Genomic DNA, 18049 nt, shown 5'->3' with positions numbered 1-18049 from the left:
ATCAGGTACATAGAATCTGAGAGTTGGAAAATTCTTGACCATCTAGTCCAGGGATCCCATTCAATATAGAATTCTCCTCGGCACATTCCCGAAGGAGGATCCCACAGTCTCTCCTGGACCTCTTCTGAGACCAGGTTGCCAAATGAAGACGGCATGGTGCTTTCTCTATCCTCCCATGGTCACCTTCCTCTCCAAGAAGGGAAATTCAGAGGGGCAGAACCAGAAGAAAAATTCAGAGCCCCTTGTCATCAAAGCAATTGTAAGGAACGATGTGGGTGTGATGGCTGATGATACGTGTCAACCTGATTGGGCCACAGGTTGTGGTCAAACATTATTTTGGGTAGGATGTTTCTTTGCATTGGGAGACTGAGTGAAACTGATGGCCCTCCCCATGCAGATGGACCTCATCCAAGCTGTTGGAGATCTGAATAGAACAAAAAGGCTGACCTCCTGCGAGTAAGGGGGAGCACCTCCTGCCTGATTGCCATGGAGCTAGGACATAGGGTTTTTACTCCCTTTGGACTCAAAATGAAACGGGGTCTTCCTAGATCTCAAGCCTGCTGGTTTTGACCCGGAACCACAGTTGACCCTTGAACAATGCAGGGGCTAGGGACACTGGCTTCCTGCGCAGTCAAAAATTCGTGTGTAACTTTGGACTCCCCCCAAAGTTCATTAATAGCCAACTGTTGGCTAGAAGCCTTAACAGTCAGTTAACCCGTATCTTGTATGTTGTATGTATTATATACTATATTCTCACAACAAAGTAAGCTAGAGAAAAGAAAATGTTCCTAAGAAAATCATAAGGAAGAGAAAATACATTAAATACATTACTGAAAAAAATCCACATATAAGCGGACCCGTGAAGTTCAAACCTGTGTTGTTTAAGGGTCAACGGTATACTATCGACTATCGACTCTTGTGGGTTTCGAGCTTGCTGATTGAAGATCTTGGGATATTCATAGTCACATAGTCACATAGTCACATAGCCTCCATAGTCACATAATCATGTGAGCCAGTTCCTGGTAATAAAAAGCCCAAAAGAGTGACACTACACGTATCCATATACACACATACATACATAAATGGCATCTTACATTTAGTTGTCCAAGCATCACCTAGAATTCTACATTTTAAATTTGAGTCTTTCGTGGTAATATCTGTACCTACACATCTCCTATTGGCTTCATTTTGAATCGGTATGAGCAAATGGACAGCAGGCCAATGCAAAGATTCAGTCATTTAGTTAGTAAACATTTCCGAGGGACACAACAGGGAGCCTCTCAGGAGAGGCTTAGCCAGAGAAATGGTAGTGATTTCTCCTGCACCGCTCTTGGTTTATTCAAACGGGGAGGTGGAGTGGGATGCAGATTTCCAGGAAAAGACATCCTTAGGATGGACTGTATACAGCTTTGCTTTCTTGACTGACAAGCCAGCCTTTGGGGCCTCCCTTAGTTTAAAACATTATTTTTGAAGAAAGGAAGAGGTCTCTTGGCATGGGTAGACTATTCTTTTACAGGCACCTGAAGCTGGTAAATATCACCTGTCTGAGGATCTGCAAATGGGAACATTGAACTTCTGCCTAGAGACTCCTCCTCTCCCCTCTCACCATTTCCTCCCTCCCCGCCCCCCGCCCCCAGTTCTTGACTTCCTGGTTTTTTGCCCCTACGTTGGTTTCGCACTTGTTATTGGGGAATTTGTACGATCTCATGGCTTTGGCTGACAGCTCTCAGAAGGAAGCTAGACTATCATCCTCATGCATGCATTTCTACCTATTTGTCGACCGTCATCTTGATTTCTACATTTAAAAAATCAAACCCTTTTGTTTTAATCAGTAAAGTCACAGCCTGTCCCCCAAACCACGATTCTGTCCGGGGGGCCACTCCCAGGACCTCCAGGCTGCTAGACTCGGCAGGTTGAAATCACCTTCAACGCATCTCCCCTCCTTCATCAATTGCTACCACGGCCCGCTTCCAAATTTCTCCCAGATTTTCCCATTTCTCTTGGTTTCTGCCGATCGGGTGTTGAACACTGCAAACCTGGGTGCCTTCAGCTTTCGGGGGGCAGGGGGGAAGGGCTCCTGTATCTCATTGTGTGTGCACAAATAATTCTGTTAAAATGCCCCTTGGAACTCACCCTTTTCCTGCTCCAGACCCCACAGATCCTTCTCAGTGCCTCCTCCCCAGGTACAGAGTCCTCTGCCTGGTTTCCGGATGACAACCCCTGTATGTCCGTTCCCTCATTTCCCCTTATTTTCCAGCTTCTGTCAGTCAGACGTCGCTCTGTCCTCCACAGCCTCCCTGTAATGCTGTGTAAGGAGTGTCCCCAGAAGCCCAGGTGTGAGACTCAGAGAATGTTTTCTGCCTTCCCGTGCCCTGCTTCATTCTCCTCACCCTTTGTAGCCCACCAAACCGCTCTGATGCTCCATCTGCCTTGTGGTCCCATTTTTGTTTAATTTAAAATTTAATGACACAAGTGATACCATCTACATGGCCTTTAAAGATAAAAGTTTGTAGACAACACTAAGGTCCCCTTTGCTAACTTTCCCCTTGTCCAGAGGTAGCATGGTTGAGTGGCTGGGGTGTATACTTCCAGAGATTTTCCGATGTTTTTACGTACACGTATACGTGCCCATAGAGGATGTGTGGTATTTATATTGCATGTGTCCGTTTTTAATATAAACGGCATCACACATTCACATTGTGTAAAATTACTGGAAATCTCTCCACGTTGCCCCCCTCCCCCCCGGATGAGCCTGACTCAGCTCAATGGTGGGCACTTCCCTGTGGTATGAATCCATCAATGTTCACTTGACCAGCGCCCTCTTGATAGGCATTAGATTATTCCAGCATTCGATTATTCCAGTGTTTAGGTTTACAAACACTGTTGTGCCGAACAACTGGAGGGCACATCCTTTTGTACACGTGTCAACAGCTGTCGCTGATGGTATTTGCTGGTCAGAATCACACAGCAAGATTACAAGGAAGTTGATGTTTATCCAAAGATTCTGAAGTACCAGGCAGCGACACAGGCATCTGCAAAACAAACTTGGGCTACGTATGATCCTTCCCATTTCATAGTTGGGAAACTGAGGTTTCAAGAGGTAAAGTGAGTCCAAATTTGAAATCCCACTAATGTTCTCCCTCCCACCCGCCCCTCGTATGGAGTATTTTCCCTTCAACTCTGCTGTGCGTTTTGTGGCAGCAGACACACATTTCCTTTCATTCTCTAATATGTCCTGAGTACCCAGGAAATCTCAGTAAAACCTGATTGATTATTTGGAAGACAAATTAGCACTATCATCTTAACTAGTAGGATATTTTATTTAGGTGTTTTAGCAACAATAAGAAAACGCTAGCATCATGGAGGAGCTGGTTAAAATATTATTAGAAGTTAATTCATATTTTAGCAGATAATTCCTAATTAATTTGCTGTAGTTATCTTGTTAAACGTCAATTAAATCTCTCCACATCCCTTACAGGTTTCTGCTGTTCATAAAATGTAATTATACAGCTATTGCCCATGTATTCTTTATTGCTTATATAATCTACCAGTTAAATGCAAGTCAAAAAGATTTATCTTCCAAGTTCTTAATAACATCGCTAAGTGTTCTAATTAATAATCAATAGCCCATTTGCATAATTAATTGGAGAAAGGATCCTAATGAGACGGTGCCTTGCAGCTAGCCACTCTGAGGCCAAAACTTCATCTCCTGTAGCAAATCGTCACTCGGAGTGCAAGAGATTGGTGAGCAACTCAGCTCCTTTCGTGCTCCAGGAGCCCTGTGCTCAGCACTCATGTGTGGGGGCTCACGTGATTCTACCGGCAAGTCCTTATTTACGTCGTTCCTCAACAAATATGGAATAGAAACCGTTGGATACGAATTTTCACAGGCACAGGCTCAGGCGAACAAAAATAAATTTCTTCATTTTCCTAAAAACCAGTTTAATTCTCTGAATCCGAGCCCTTATTCCACTGGATGCACAAATGCAATCTAGTCACTTTCAAGCAAACTCGGTCATAAGAGGTATCTTCGCAGGCACATACGGTTATAATTCCTTCACATTCTAGATCTGAAAAAAAAAAAAAACAAACCAACCAGAACCTTCTCCCTTTCAGCTTTTTCCTTCTCCCTCTTCCTTGGCCCTGATGTTTGACCGGGAGGAGGGCGGTTCTACCACGGTCCACTGTCAAGTGTCATCTGGGCGGGGGATGTCCACTACACGGCTTCCACCCATTTGGGTCCTGGCTGACGTCCTTCGAAACATGATGTGAATGATGGGTCCTCGGGGGAGCCCCTTTGCAACGGGTCCCACTGCCAGGTGTTCGGCCATCTATCTCTCATTCACCAAAGTAGTTTTGGTTTTACCGTAGCCTTCAGCTCCCCAGCTCCATAAGGATTCCCTGCATTTCCTTGTTCCCATCTCCTGGTTCCTGTGCATCCATCCACCTGCTTCCTAGCCCTTCTCATGAGCTTGGGGACCACTTGTAAGTCACTTTTTGATGGCGGAAACACTAAAGGGGTGTAGGAGTCTTCACTCTGCCCTACCGACCCCCTTACAGCCCGGCTGCCTTATTTTTCACACACCCCAAGGCACAAGCGTTCCTGGAAGGATGCCAAAGACTGTAACTCCAGGTGGGACCAGTAAGACATTGATCTTTCTTTGACCCCAGAAAATCAGGTTTTTGTCCTACTCCCCTCTTCCAAATTATCGGGGGGTGGTGGGCAGGATTCAGAGATTCAAACTCATCTCTGCTTTCTAGAAGCTCTCTAGTCCTTTTCTCTCTCTCCCATACATGCAAGGGAGGGCGAGGAAGAAACAGTTCTACCCACAAGCACTTTGTTTCTTTTTTTTTTTAATTTTTAAAAATTTATTTATTTTGAGAGACAGAGAGAGCAGAGGAGGGTCAGAGGGAGAGGGACAGAGAGAATCTCAGGCAGGCTCCCCGCCGTCAGCACAGAGCCCGATGCGGGGCTTGAACTCACGAACTGTGAGATAGTGACCTGAGCTGAAACCAAGAGTCGGATGCTCAATCGACTGAGGCACCCAGGCACCCCACAAACACTTTGTTTCTTACACTTTCTGCTTACGCCAGAAAGCTCAGCGTTTTGGGGCCCCTGTGTGGCTCAGTCACTTCAGGGTCTGACTTCAGCTCAGGTCATGATCTCACGGTCTGTGGATTCGAGCCCCGCACCAGGCTCTGGGCCAACAGCTCAGAGCCTGTAGCCTGCTTTGGATTCTGTGTCTCCCTCTCTGTGTGCCCTTCCCCTGCTCTCTCGCGCTCTCTCACACTGTCTCCCCAAAAATAAATACACATTAAAAAAAGAAAGAAAGAAATCTCAGCATTTTATGTTGGAGGCTGACAATGTGGCATCTTTGTTCTCGGCGGTAAAAGCGGCCCCTTGTCATCTGCAGGAATAAGAGTGGTCACGAGGGAGTAGAGAAAGTAACTTGCCAGCAACATGGCAACATGTGACTCTGCCACCCGTTTATCATGTCGGAGACAAGGACGGGAACACTGGAATGTAGAGCCTCACGAGCGTTCCCAAAGAGGATCGGCTTGAACCCACAACATAGAGGCAAGGAAGCAGTGCAAAGTTTCTGAGGATTCTATGGTGGGATTCAGTTAGTTCGTCTTGCCTAAAGTCAGAGGGATGGATGTGGGGACCCCTCAAAGGGACTTTCAGTCTCAGGCAAGTTTCCTATAAAGCAGAGACAAAAATGTTCCTCTGATTTTTTTTTTTTTTTTTTAAATCCCAAATCTCTGGCTTCACTTTAAAAATAAGGTTATCTGCTTGGGGGCTTCAGGCTGAGATTAGCACATTCTAAGAGTTTTCAAAGAACCAAAAAAAAAACCAAAAAAAAAAAAAAAAGATTTAAAATAAAATGCCGTCATTGTTCATTGAACTACAAATTGCGATTGGTGAAAGAGAATACTATTTTGACTTGGAAGGAGAAAACCCCTTCACCCGAGCGTGTCGTGAACCTCGTGATGCAGTTGCCCCTCTTCAGACAACACTGCCAGAACAGCCACACATCAGATCAGCCACAAGTATTATCACCTTATTGAAAAGACTCTTGCTTGTCATTTTTTTATGAAGCGTCTGCCCCTTTCAGTTATCAACAACAAAGAGCCTTACCCCTTCCTTCCTGCTTATCCTTCCTCCCGGCTCTTATCACAAAAGAATTGCATTTTCACACTGGCCCTTCTCACAGCGAAGAGCTGCTTCCTCTGTCCATAATAACAGAAATAAGAGGAAACAGAATGAGTCTATCTCACAAAGCGCCAAATGGACTGTCAATCAGCTTAGCGCCAGAGCAGAGGAGGCCAGCGTGGGAAGCGTCATCTGAAGGTCATCTCGTCCCTCTTCTGTCTTCTGGCAAGATGGCTTTCAACTCAACCAAAAGAAGTCTCACCTTGAAAAGCTCCAAGGAAGGACCCTCCTTGGCTTCTTACTATCACACCCATGTCTCCCATCTAGGAGTGCGCTGAGTCTGATGAAAATCTTTCTCGCCATTTTTCGTTTTCCTTCCTCCTCGTGAGATTTACCCCTGAAAAACGGATGAAGTCGGTAATGGCTGTTTTGGGTGCCTTCTCTTCCCTCCTCCCCCATTGCCACGCGTCCTTTGCTCTCTCCATCTCCTGGGTTTTTCCGGGTCTTAATTGTCATAGAGGAAAGTAGATGGATGCACTTTTTTTTTTTTTTTTAAAAGAAAAAGATATTGCAAAATGAGTCCAGCAAGAAAAGAGCAATGCTTAATGCAAAGTGTTGAATTATTAATGATGACATTTCAGGCACTTCCAAAAGGGAGACTGGGGTCAGGGTGAACTTTGCTCACATCCTTCAAATAATGTCATGCTTGTAAGATCAATCATGACTATTGAGTCAAGGCAGCCGGCTATGAACTTCAGGACACCTGCACCTGGCTCTCCTTAGTAGGCTCGGTCACTTCAACCAACTTATCAAATGTCTCTCAGCTTTATTTTCCCTACCTGTAAAATGGGGGTAATCAGCCTACAACATGGTTATTGTGAGACTCAAATGAGATGATGTGGGGAATGCCCTTTCCGCCATGCCTACCAGGCACGTTGTGTTCTCATACAGATTGGCTACCACCGTCATAATCCACGGTGAGTTTTAACGGATACAATCAAAAGATTTTTCAGACAGGCTAGTGGAGTACTAAGAAGCTGCCAGTGGGGAGTAGTTGCTCCTTCTACTGATGTATTTGATAAATATTACTATATAATCAACAAGTACCGTTCTCTGTCCCCAGGATAACATAGTCGTGGCAGGTGGTGAAGGAATAGAGGCACCGGGAAGTGAGGGGCCCCCCGGATAGGAGTGGATGGTCAGGTGGGCTCGAGGAAGGATGCTCCTTCCTGTGTCCTCTGCCTGCCCGAAACATTTTGTGATTCTCATTAACCAGCGTGAATGTCAGCAAGGGCCGGGAGTTAGGTTGAGCCCAACATCTTCGTATTTTATATTTCCCAGGACTGACCCATATACAACCTCTTTCACTGTAAGATAGAGGTCCACCTGGCATACAGTCGAGCAGACAGACAAGTAGTGATTTGGCGAAACCTGAAAGAATTATGAACTGTAGCAAAAATAGCCAACTAAGGGATAGCTAAGGCATCTTTTCCCTTCCCCTAGATATCTGTGGAAATGTACATTTTCAAGCATCACGGAAATAATCACCTACTCTCTATATTCCCCCCCCCCCCCATTTTTTATGGTTTTTATTGGTATACAACATTATTCAGACTAGGCTCTTCCCTCTCCCAAGCCAATTTCTTTTGCAACTCTGTTTATATTGATGCGATTCAAACAATGATCCTCTGCCTCCCCTGTCAGTTTCCATTGTGCATTTCACATATTAGGAACTTATTTAAACAAAAATCATCCTCTCCGGGTACATTTCTTTCCCATCTGTTTTCCCCCTGCCCCATACTACCAATTCTCATTTCAAAGCAACATTGTAATATCATTTATTGTTATTCTCTCTTGTTTTCCTGAGCTGCTCCTGTAACGTTCAGAGTGGGAGAGGTGGGGGAGAAATATACAGTTTTATTGATTTATACTCAAGAAGGTGTTTCGTACTCAAAATGTTTCTGAAGGCTTCATATCATTTTTTTAGAGCAATGAGACCTCAGTAACGACGACACTTTATATTGGTAGGGTGCTTACAGATAGTTTTTAATGTATTTTCACTAGTGTCATTTTAGAGAGTTGAGAGAAAGAAAAAAGGAAAAATACAGCTGGCTATCCAAGTCACTCAAAATATCCAGATTTTTGGCAACACTGTAGACTGGCATGCAGATGTTTGACTGAATGATTCACCCTTCTTCTAGACGCTCGGTGTTGTGGAAATACAGCTAGTTGTCTATTAGGATCAACGTGGGGTGGTGGTGTAGCGGGTGGGAGTTGTTTTTATTTTATGAAATCATGTAAACATGGAGAGGCAAATCTGTCTCTGAATACATTTTTAGCTTAATAATGATTTTTTTAGTTTCCGTTTGCTCAGTAGTGTTCCATTTCCCAGGCTCAGAAAGACCTGCTATAAATACCCTAATCCTTTCTAAGTCAGGTGTTTGTGTACCTGCTCCCATGTAGATATGTTAGGGCCATGAGAGACGGTTTATTCTCATAATCTTCCAACCAAAGATGGATGTTCTCCCTGCCTGTGCTAGCCTTGCCCAGAGCCCAGTGCAAGCTCCCGAGGCCAGCTGGGGGAGCTTGGCTCAAATTTTTTTAGGAGAAGTAAGCCTTTTCCAGGTTTGAAGAAGTACCTGCAGAATCCACACTCAGAAGGACAATTTCTAGAGGTTACCGAATCCTGCGTGTGGTTTAATGATTCAGAGGCCTTTTTCAAGAGTTCCCGAGCTTTGTTAAGACTCTATCGCATGCAGGACAAACAGCGGTAAGCAGCGGTAAACAGCGGTCATCTTCGGTCTGGCTCCATCCTTCCTGCCATCCTTCCTTCCTCCATCCGTCTTGAAGCCCTGTGCTCCTGAGTTGGAACCTCAAAGCCTAGTGTATATTGGAGACCATCTGCTTCACTTTCTCTGGGCTAAAAGAAACAAGAAAGCAAGGTGTTTCAACCGCTCTTTGTCTGTGATGGTTTTACAAGTGGGGAAGAGTCTGTTCATCTCTTTTACAGTTCATTACACCTGAGGAACCTTATTTAGTTGGAGGAAATTGCCCTCGGGGGAATGGTTAGAATTAGCAAGGAGTAAAAGCTTTTGGGGTGGAACACACTCTCCACACATCACAGAAAACAAAACCCAACTCCCAAACCTGCTCCATGATATAATCTCCCAATGGTGAACAAAAGGTCTTTCCTTTTCCCGACTCTTCTGTGGGTTTTATAGCAGTTTGGTTTCTGCTCCTCTGCTCTTGTTTTCTGTTTTCTTTGGGTGGGTGAGGTCTGGTTTCGGTTCCACACAAGGATGAGCTTTCTAGAAGTGGGAAGATCCAAACATAAGATGTGTCATGTTGAGTAGTCATATAGTCACTGGAAATTCCGATGGGGGCTGTCAGAAGAGTTGAGTGAGGGAAGTCACGCCTCAGAAGGGGCATTGGACCATGTGTCTTTTTAAAACATTTTTCCATGTTTGTTTATATATTTTGAGAGAAAGAGAGATAGAGCACAAGCAGAGGAGGGGCAGAGAGAGAGAGAGAGAGAGAGAGAGAGAGAGAGAATCCCAAACAGGCTCTGTGCTGTCAGTGCAGAGCCAGACGTGAGACTCGAGCTCACAAACTGTGAGATCATGACCTGAGCGAAAATCAAGAGGTGACACTTAACAGGCTGAGCAACCCAGGCACCTCTGGACCAGGTGTTTTTAAGTATGCCCTTCTCATCACGATAGACTAGCCTCCTGATATTTATAAGTAGTTCATTTGTTTTTCACAAGGTCATCATGACCATGGCCTTGGTCACGTCATCACTGCCATGATCTTTGTTTCCAAAATCTCCTTCTACTTCCGTAGTTCTCCTTGGCCTCTTTGGGCTTGAAAAGGCTCCTTTCAGAGCCTTCGAGGTCTATAATCTTTACTTCTTTAGCTAGGCAGCTTACGTTGTTTCCTTTTCCAGTATTGATTATATTCTGGCAGCCGCTTTCCACTGTCCTGACCAAATATGCTTATGCAGTTGAAGGTGAAGGAATTTCTGAATTCAAGAAGCTCAGAGATTTAGGTCCAATATGACATACTGAGCCACGGAGCTAGGACCAGGAGATAGAGGGCTCCTGTCGAGTCTCCCAGCACTCAGTGGACAGTTACGCTTTCTGCCTGAAGTCTCCGTGTCAGGTCTAAGTAATATTTGACTGAGCATGTGGGCTTGTGATGAACTGTAACTTGAAGGATGTCTGAAAGATGTTGCTCTGCTTTTAGGCACCAGTTTCAACAGTCGCGTTGGGTAAGGGGACTCCTGATTTAGGTCCTTCTTTCCTAAACTCATTCGGAAGTGAAGGGGGCGTGTCCTCGTTTTAGAGTCAAGAAGCTTGTGTTAGAACGGACCCTCTTCTGCTGCCCAGGAGTGTGTGATGTTCAGTAAGCCATGCAGTGGCCCTGGGCTGATTCCACATCTGGGAAATGAAGGTGGACCTAGGTGATCACCAAGGAGGCTAATTGCTGGGCAAGTACAGCATTTCATGTGGATTGTCCCAGGATCAGAAGTTCGTACACTCTGCTGGGCTTCACAAGCATCAGGGCGATTTTTTAAAGGATAGATTTCCGGACTCACTCCAACAGGTCTCTTTTTTTTAGTAGCTTTTGAGGGGCAGAAGCAGTCCAGCAGACTCCGTGCCTAATCAGTGCGCTAGGTGATTCTGACACTCAGGGTCCTCAGATCATGCTTTGAGAAGCACTACGAGGTAGAACTGCAGAGTCACAGAGAACCTCTCCTCCCCAACTCCTCATTAACACTTGAAAGGTCCTTCTTGGGGTACCAAGGGAAGACTTCTCATGGAGCTTAAAGCCCACACGTCTTAGATAAAAATGCAATCATACCAGAGAATAAGTGACAAGCGAGTCCTTTCTGGAAGCAGGTTTTGATGGGAGAGAGGGGGAAGTTTGAAGGCACCAAAAGACTAAAGGGGACAAGAATGGGGAAATGGCCCAACTGATTGGCAGAACAACTGAAAGGCGAACCTCCCTGACTGTAAGATTTTGCTACAAGTCGTCCTCAGAGATATAGGCAAGGAGTTGATGAGAGGTGGGGAAATGTAGAAAGGGGTTAGGAAGCATGGCTGGAATAATGCATCCAGAAAGTAAGTGCCCGAAGGTGTTTTCTGAGGGACACACAGGTGAGAAGATGGCTTGTTTTGGCAGGGAGCCTGTGGTACCTGGCTGCATCCTAGAGACACAGGCAGATGTGTCAATATGACATCCTAGAGACACAGGCAGAGCCATTTGACGATGTGACATCTGTGGGGGTGATGATAACCGTTAGTTTGAAGTAGAGACAGAGCATGTGTGCTGGGGCAGGTGCATCCGTGTGGGGAGGAGTCCCGTGTAAGAAGTCAGGACAGAGGGGAGCCAAGCAGTTCAATAACCCTGTCTTAATTTCAGCTCCATTGGTGCAAGGGCAAGGCACCCAAATGAGCCTTCTACCCAGTTTATTTGTTGTTATCTAAATCCCAATTTATTTTATTTTATTTTATTTTTGTCAAGCTGGTCTATTTGCATGCGAGGTGCATAGCTCTAATCTACTCTGATAATGATTTGGGTAAGCAGGTTGGAAATTTCTTTCTCTTCCCTGGAGGCTCACCATGTGGGAAGGAAGAAGTATAAAGCAACCTTTTCGTGATTCAACAAGGAAGGAAATTATGTCTTGTTTTTATTCTTCTCATTTTCTTTTTCCATCTCTTACCACTTTGGATGCTGAACTAGGCTTGGCAGGGATACGGACTTGAGATTGGGTTACTTGTTTCTTGGAATTCAAACATCTCTTCATCATAAAATCTTAGTAATGCCATCCAGCCAATTTCTGCATTAAACAAATACAAAGTGAATGAGAGGGACATTATTTCATTTCTACGTGGCCAACACCCATTTATAACTTAGATTTTCCTGAACCCAAATGTTACGGACAGATTATTCATCTTTTTTTCTTTAAATGTTTGATTCTTCTCTCAGATTTATTCTTACATGGCTGAAATGATGTATTCTCCAGGTAAAAATTCAACAACACCTCTTTCAATTCCAATCCATTTCATTTGGTTGTGTTCCATTTTGTCCTGTTCTCCTTTTATTTTAGTTTTTAAAAGTTCATATATTTATTTTGAGGGGGGGGATAGAGTAAAAGAGAGAGAGAGAGAGCGAGTACTAGCAGGGGAGGGTCAGAGAAAGAGGGAGAGAGAGAGAGAGAGAGAGAGAGAGAGAGAGAGAGAGAGAGAGAATCTGTCAGTGCGGGACCGATATGGGGCTCAAACTCACCAACTATGAGATCATGGCCTGAGCTGAAACCAAGAGTCAGGCACTCACTGACTGAGCCACCCAGGCCCCATTTGGCATTCTTGTCCCATTCTCCCTCTTATTCCATTCCAGAAATCACTGGAGTCAGACCTGGAACTTAACTCCCGTTTTGGATGCCTCGTTCGGTTACCAAGACTCCATTGCAATGGTGGGGTTGAACCTTCGTAAAGGTTTAATTTCTCCATCCTGTTACCAACCCCTTCCCCCAGCCCTGCCAGACACTGAACACGGGAATGGAGCACAGAGTAAATGGAGATGCATTTACTTAAGAGGCTAGGATCTGGGTGAGTGGCCAGATAGCGCTGGGGCATCACTGAAAACCAATTAACAGGAAGGAGAGTCAGGGCACCTGGCTGTCTCAGTCGGTAGAGCATGGAATTCTTGATCCCGGGATTGTAAGTTCGAGCCCCACTTTGGGTGTAGAAGTTACTTTAAAATACTTTTTTTAAAGTGATATTGAAAAAAAAGAATGAATGAAAGGGAGAATCATTCCAAGGGAAAATTTGAACTAGGTGAAATTTATTTAAATGTATTCAATTTCTTTTTCTTTCTTTTTTCTTCCCTTGCGGGGCCCCTATTCACTTCTCCTTTCTCTTTTCTAGCCCCAGAGCACTCATGCTACCCTTCTGCATCCTGGGCACTCTTCTCTGGCACCATATTGGATGCCTGATCCTTTCTTCCCATCCAAACCCCAGGTCTACTTTCCTAGGTGAATGCTAGTTAACTGATAGGCTAAATTATACTGAAGAATAAAAGGTTAATATGTTATCCTCTCCTATGGAGTTTTGGATTTTGAAAGGAGGCTTTAGAAATTATTTAATCCAAATGACAAGGATGTGAGGAAATGGGAAACCTTGTGCACTGTTGGTGTGAATGTAAATCGGTACAGCCACCTTGGAAAACAGTACAGAGGTTCCTCAGAAGATCCTAAATAGAGCTACCATAGGGTCCAATAATTCCATGCCTGAGTCTTATCTGAAGAAAAGGAAAACACTAATTTGAAAAGATATATGCATCCCCATGTTTATGCATCATTACTTAAAATAGCCAAGATATGGAAATAGCCTAGGGATCCTTCAACAGATGAGTGAATAAAGATATGATGTGTATGGACAATGGAATATTATTCAGCCATATAAAAGAAGGAAATCCTGCCTTTTGTGACATCATGGATGAACCTTCAGGGCATTATGCTAAATGAAATAAATCAAAGAAAGAAAATTACTGTATGTGTGGAATTCACGTATGTGTGGAACCTAAAAAAGCTAAATGCATGGAAACAGAGAGTAAAATTAGTGGTTGTCAGGATCGTAGGGGTGGGGGAAATAGGGAGATGTGGTTAAAAGGTACAGATGTGCAGTCGTGAGACAAATGGGTTCTGGGGATCTAATGTATTGCACGGAGACTATATTAATAATACTGTATTATACACTTAAAAGCTGCCAAGGCAGTAGATCTTAAATGTTCTCAGTACAAAAAAGAAACGGTAATTATGTGATGTGAAGGAGGTGTTAGCTAATGGTACAGTGGTAATCATCTTGCAATATGTAAGTGTATCAAATCAGCACATTGCCCCCTTTACGCCCTAAACCTGCACAATGTTGCATGTCAATTACATCTCAATAACGCTGGAAAAAAATTAAAGTGCTATTTGTTTGCTTTAGAAAATAGGTGATTTAACCCAAAGGAATGAATCTCTTTGGTGGAATTCTAGGCACTTTGGTAGAAAATTTTTGGGCTGAGTGTCTGGGCCTGTTCAAATACCACCATGTATGTAGCTTTCTACTTTGTCCCTTCTTTAAGTCAGTTCTACCACCTGCGATCAAAGGATAACTTTTAACTAAGAAGACTCACTGCGTAAATCACTCACTTCGTTCATTTGCACGAACACGTGACAATCTATTTATTCAACAGATATATTTTTATTTTTTTTAATTTTTTTTAACGTCTATTTATTTTTTTGAGACAGCGAGAGACAGAGCATGAACGGGGGAGGGTCAGAGAGAGGGAGACACAGAATCCGAAACAGGCTCCAGGCTCTGAGCCGTCAGCGCAGAGCCCGACACGGGGCTCGAACTCATGGACCGCGAGATCGTGACCTGAACTGAAGTTGGCCGCTCAACTGACTGAGCCACCCAGGCGCCCCTCAACAGATATATTTTTAAAAAGTTTATTTATTTTAGAGAAAGAGAGAGAGAGAGAGAGAGACAACCAGAGAGGGAGGGGCAGGGGGATGTGCAGAGCATCTGAAGCGGGCTCTGTACTGACAGCAGAGAGCTTGATGCAGGGCTCGAATTTACCAACCATGGGATCATGACCTGAACCAAAGTCAGAGGCTTAACCGATGGAGCCACCCACGTGCCCCTCATTCAACAGATACTTACTGAGCACTTACTATATTCCAGGCCCTGTGAAGTGCATTTGGTAGAAATGATGAACAAGGCAGTCGTCCAGGTAGTGAAATTTCAACAACCAGAGTTCCCTTCCTGACATCCTCTAGGCTAGGAATACTTGCCATACCCATCCCATCCATCAAGAGAGAGAATGGGAAAAAAAGAAGGATGGAGAAGAGATAGCACACACTTGAACTTAATTCTCTCTGCTCTCGTATTATGGCTCAAGAAGAAAGGGTTTGGAAAAGCAAGATAAATACTTCAGTCAGAGCAAGCTGGCTGCTGAAGCATATTTAAAAATCAAATTACCATTTTAATAGTAGGCATCGTTTCCATATCAAATGATGACATTATTGGCAAAGCCTAGAAGGTGACACAATTTTGAGTGCTTAAACTGTACCAACAATAGATGAAGCTATCTTATAGGGACTACAAAGCCTTCTGCCATCTGGCACCCTCTCCCCATCCTGGTGGGAATGGAGGAAAGCACACTTCTAAGTGGTAAAATGAAATTGGCTGCTGCCTCGAGAATACACGTTGAGGAGGGTCTGTTCGCCCATCTGACATTTTTCCTCACTGTGGCTGCACAAAGGGTTGACTTCCTAAACAGCAGCCATATAAACACACAGTTTCTTTTATTATTGCAAATATAGGGCATGTTTACTGTAGAAAACACAGCAGAGCACCAAGCAAAAAATAGAAACCATTCACAAAACCCGGAGATAGCTAATACTGATATTTCTGTGTGCATCTTTTGGATCTTTTAAACACGTCTGTGTATTCATGTGAGTGTATATGTGTGCAAGCACGCTTGCCTGTGTTTGGAAGTATGTGTGTGTGTGTGTGGGGGGGGATGGTTTTCAAAGCAAAACTGAGATCAGACTGTAATTTTTCCACTTAGTGCTGGGCTAACTTCACGAGTGTGTGGCCTGTGGTTGGTTCCATGCTCTGCTGTTGCCATCGTGAAATTCCTAAGAAGTTTCTCTTTGAACTTGCTGTTTTTGTAAGTGAAGCTCCCCAGGACGTATTTGTGAGCACAGGACATCCGTGCAACAGAGATGACTTTTGTTCCTGCTGCCCCATTTGCAGGTAGCGGGTGGGTCCACGATGCACGGGTCTTTCTTGGTACTGAGGGCGAGTGCCAGGTAAGGGTGTTGCATTTTGGCTGAGTGAGTGGGAATGCTGATAGTCGCGGGAAGCCATCCTTTCCGTTTGAACCAGAACTTTTTTCTATGGGAGGAAGACCACAGGTGCCTGAGAAACCTTGCCACATCCTTCCCCGCTCATACCCCTTCCCTCTAGGAGCCAGTCACATGTGCCAAAAATGATAAAATGGAAGGAAAGGGAAAAAAAATCGGGCACCCCTTCTCTTTTATTTCAGTCCTTCCCTACTCATCAGCCAGCTAAAAGTAGAGTGTTGTAGATTATGCACATCTCAAGAAGTGAAATAAAAACAGTGGGTTCATTTCGTGCAGCGTTTCCACACTTTTGGCAAGAAAGAAGTATATGTGTGCACGAACTTCGAAATATGAATTGTATAATTTCGGTAATCCTGCTATCGAGCTGAGTGGTTTTATTATTTGAATTTTAAACTTGCATTGCACATTGGAAAGATGAATGGTAAAATTCATGTAATAATTTACATTTTTAATTTTTCTTTACTTAGAACCACATTAAACAGCAAAAAGATGCCACGCGAAGCCAACTGAGAGATCATTGAAGAAAAGCAAGTTACTTTTATTCTGATTATTGACCCCGCATTTTCATTTTCTACTGGCTATGCAAATCGTGTAGCCAGCGCTGACTACCCCTTATATTGTGACCGTTTTTCAAGTCGTTAAATATGATTTTAAAAGATTATTACTAACAGCTGCATAGTAAGTGGTTTTCATTGATGAATTTATTCAACTCAAGCCCTATTATTTTTTGAGACATTTAGATGGTTTTCAATATGCTCACAATGAGTTGATTATCATGGTAGGATGAAAACTTTTATACATAAATATTTGCATACATTCATGGTTATTTCCTTACGTAAATTCCAAGAAGTAGGATTGCTAAGTCAAATGCTATGTACATTTTTAAGGGTTTTAAGATATCCGTGACACATTGCTCTTCAGAAAGTTTGTAGTAATTTACAATTTTCACCTCAATAGGGCAACCTCAGTCAGTTCTTCAGTTATGGTTTTTACCCATGCGGTCTGTCTTTGGCATTTGCTCCTTAGTTTAATTCCTTCGTCACCAAAGCCAACCATGTGCCAGGCAGTGTATTAGGAACGTACTGGGGCTAATGGTGAGCAAGACACGACTTACCTTCATGACACTTACCGGCCAAGGGGAGGGGTCAGGTGTTAAACAATCACACGAGTACATACATGTTTACAAACCGTGAAGAGCCTGTGAAGGAAAAGAAAGAAGTTTCTAGAGCATTTAGTTGGCGACTTGACTTAGCTGGAAAGTCCAGAAGAGTCACCCTGAAGAAGTGATTTCTAGCTGAGGTTGGAAGGAAGAGGGTAAAGTTGGTAAAGAAGGAAGGGGAAAGAGATCAGCAGCGGAGGAAGGGCAGCCTGAGCCAAGTCCTGTGGGAGAAGAGGGCTCGGCCATGTTTTGGATCAGGTCAGTGCAGGCAACGGAGGGGAGAGTGGAGACAGATGAAGCTGGGGTGACCATTTTTTTTTTTTCAAATTTAAAAATCAGTCATTTTTTTGCTTTAAAAATTTTTTTCTATTTAAATCCAAGCTGGTTAACAGACAGTGTGGTAATGGTTTCAGGAATAGGATTTAGTGATTCATCACTTACACGTAACACCCAGCGCTCATCCAAGAAGTGCCCTCCTTAATCCTATTTAGCCCATCCCCCCCCCACCTCCCCTCCAGCAACCCTCAGTTTGTTCTCTGTATTTAAGAGTCTCTTATGGCTTGCGTCCCTCTCTGTTTTTATCTTATTTTTTCCTTCCCCTTTTTCATCTGTTTTGTTTCTTAAATTCCACATATAAGAAAAATCATATGATATTTAGCTTTCTCTGACTGACTTATTTCACTTAGCATAATACATTCCAGTTCCATCTATCTTGTTGCAAATGGTAAGATTTCATTCTTTTTGATGGTCAAGTGATATTCCATTGTACACATGTATCACATCTTTTTTTTTTTTTTTAATTTTATTTATTTCGAGA

The sequence above is a fragment of the Panthera pardus genome, unplaced genomic scaffold, assembly GCF_024362965.1.
Source record: "Panthera pardus isolate Hobbes unplaced genomic scaffold, ASM2436296v1 HiC_scaffold_21, whole genome shotgun sequence".
Taxonomy (NCBI): domain Eukaryota; kingdom Metazoa; phylum Chordata; class Mammalia; order Carnivora; family Felidae; genus Panthera; species Panthera pardus.
Note: the sequence above shows the minus strand (reverse complement) of the source record.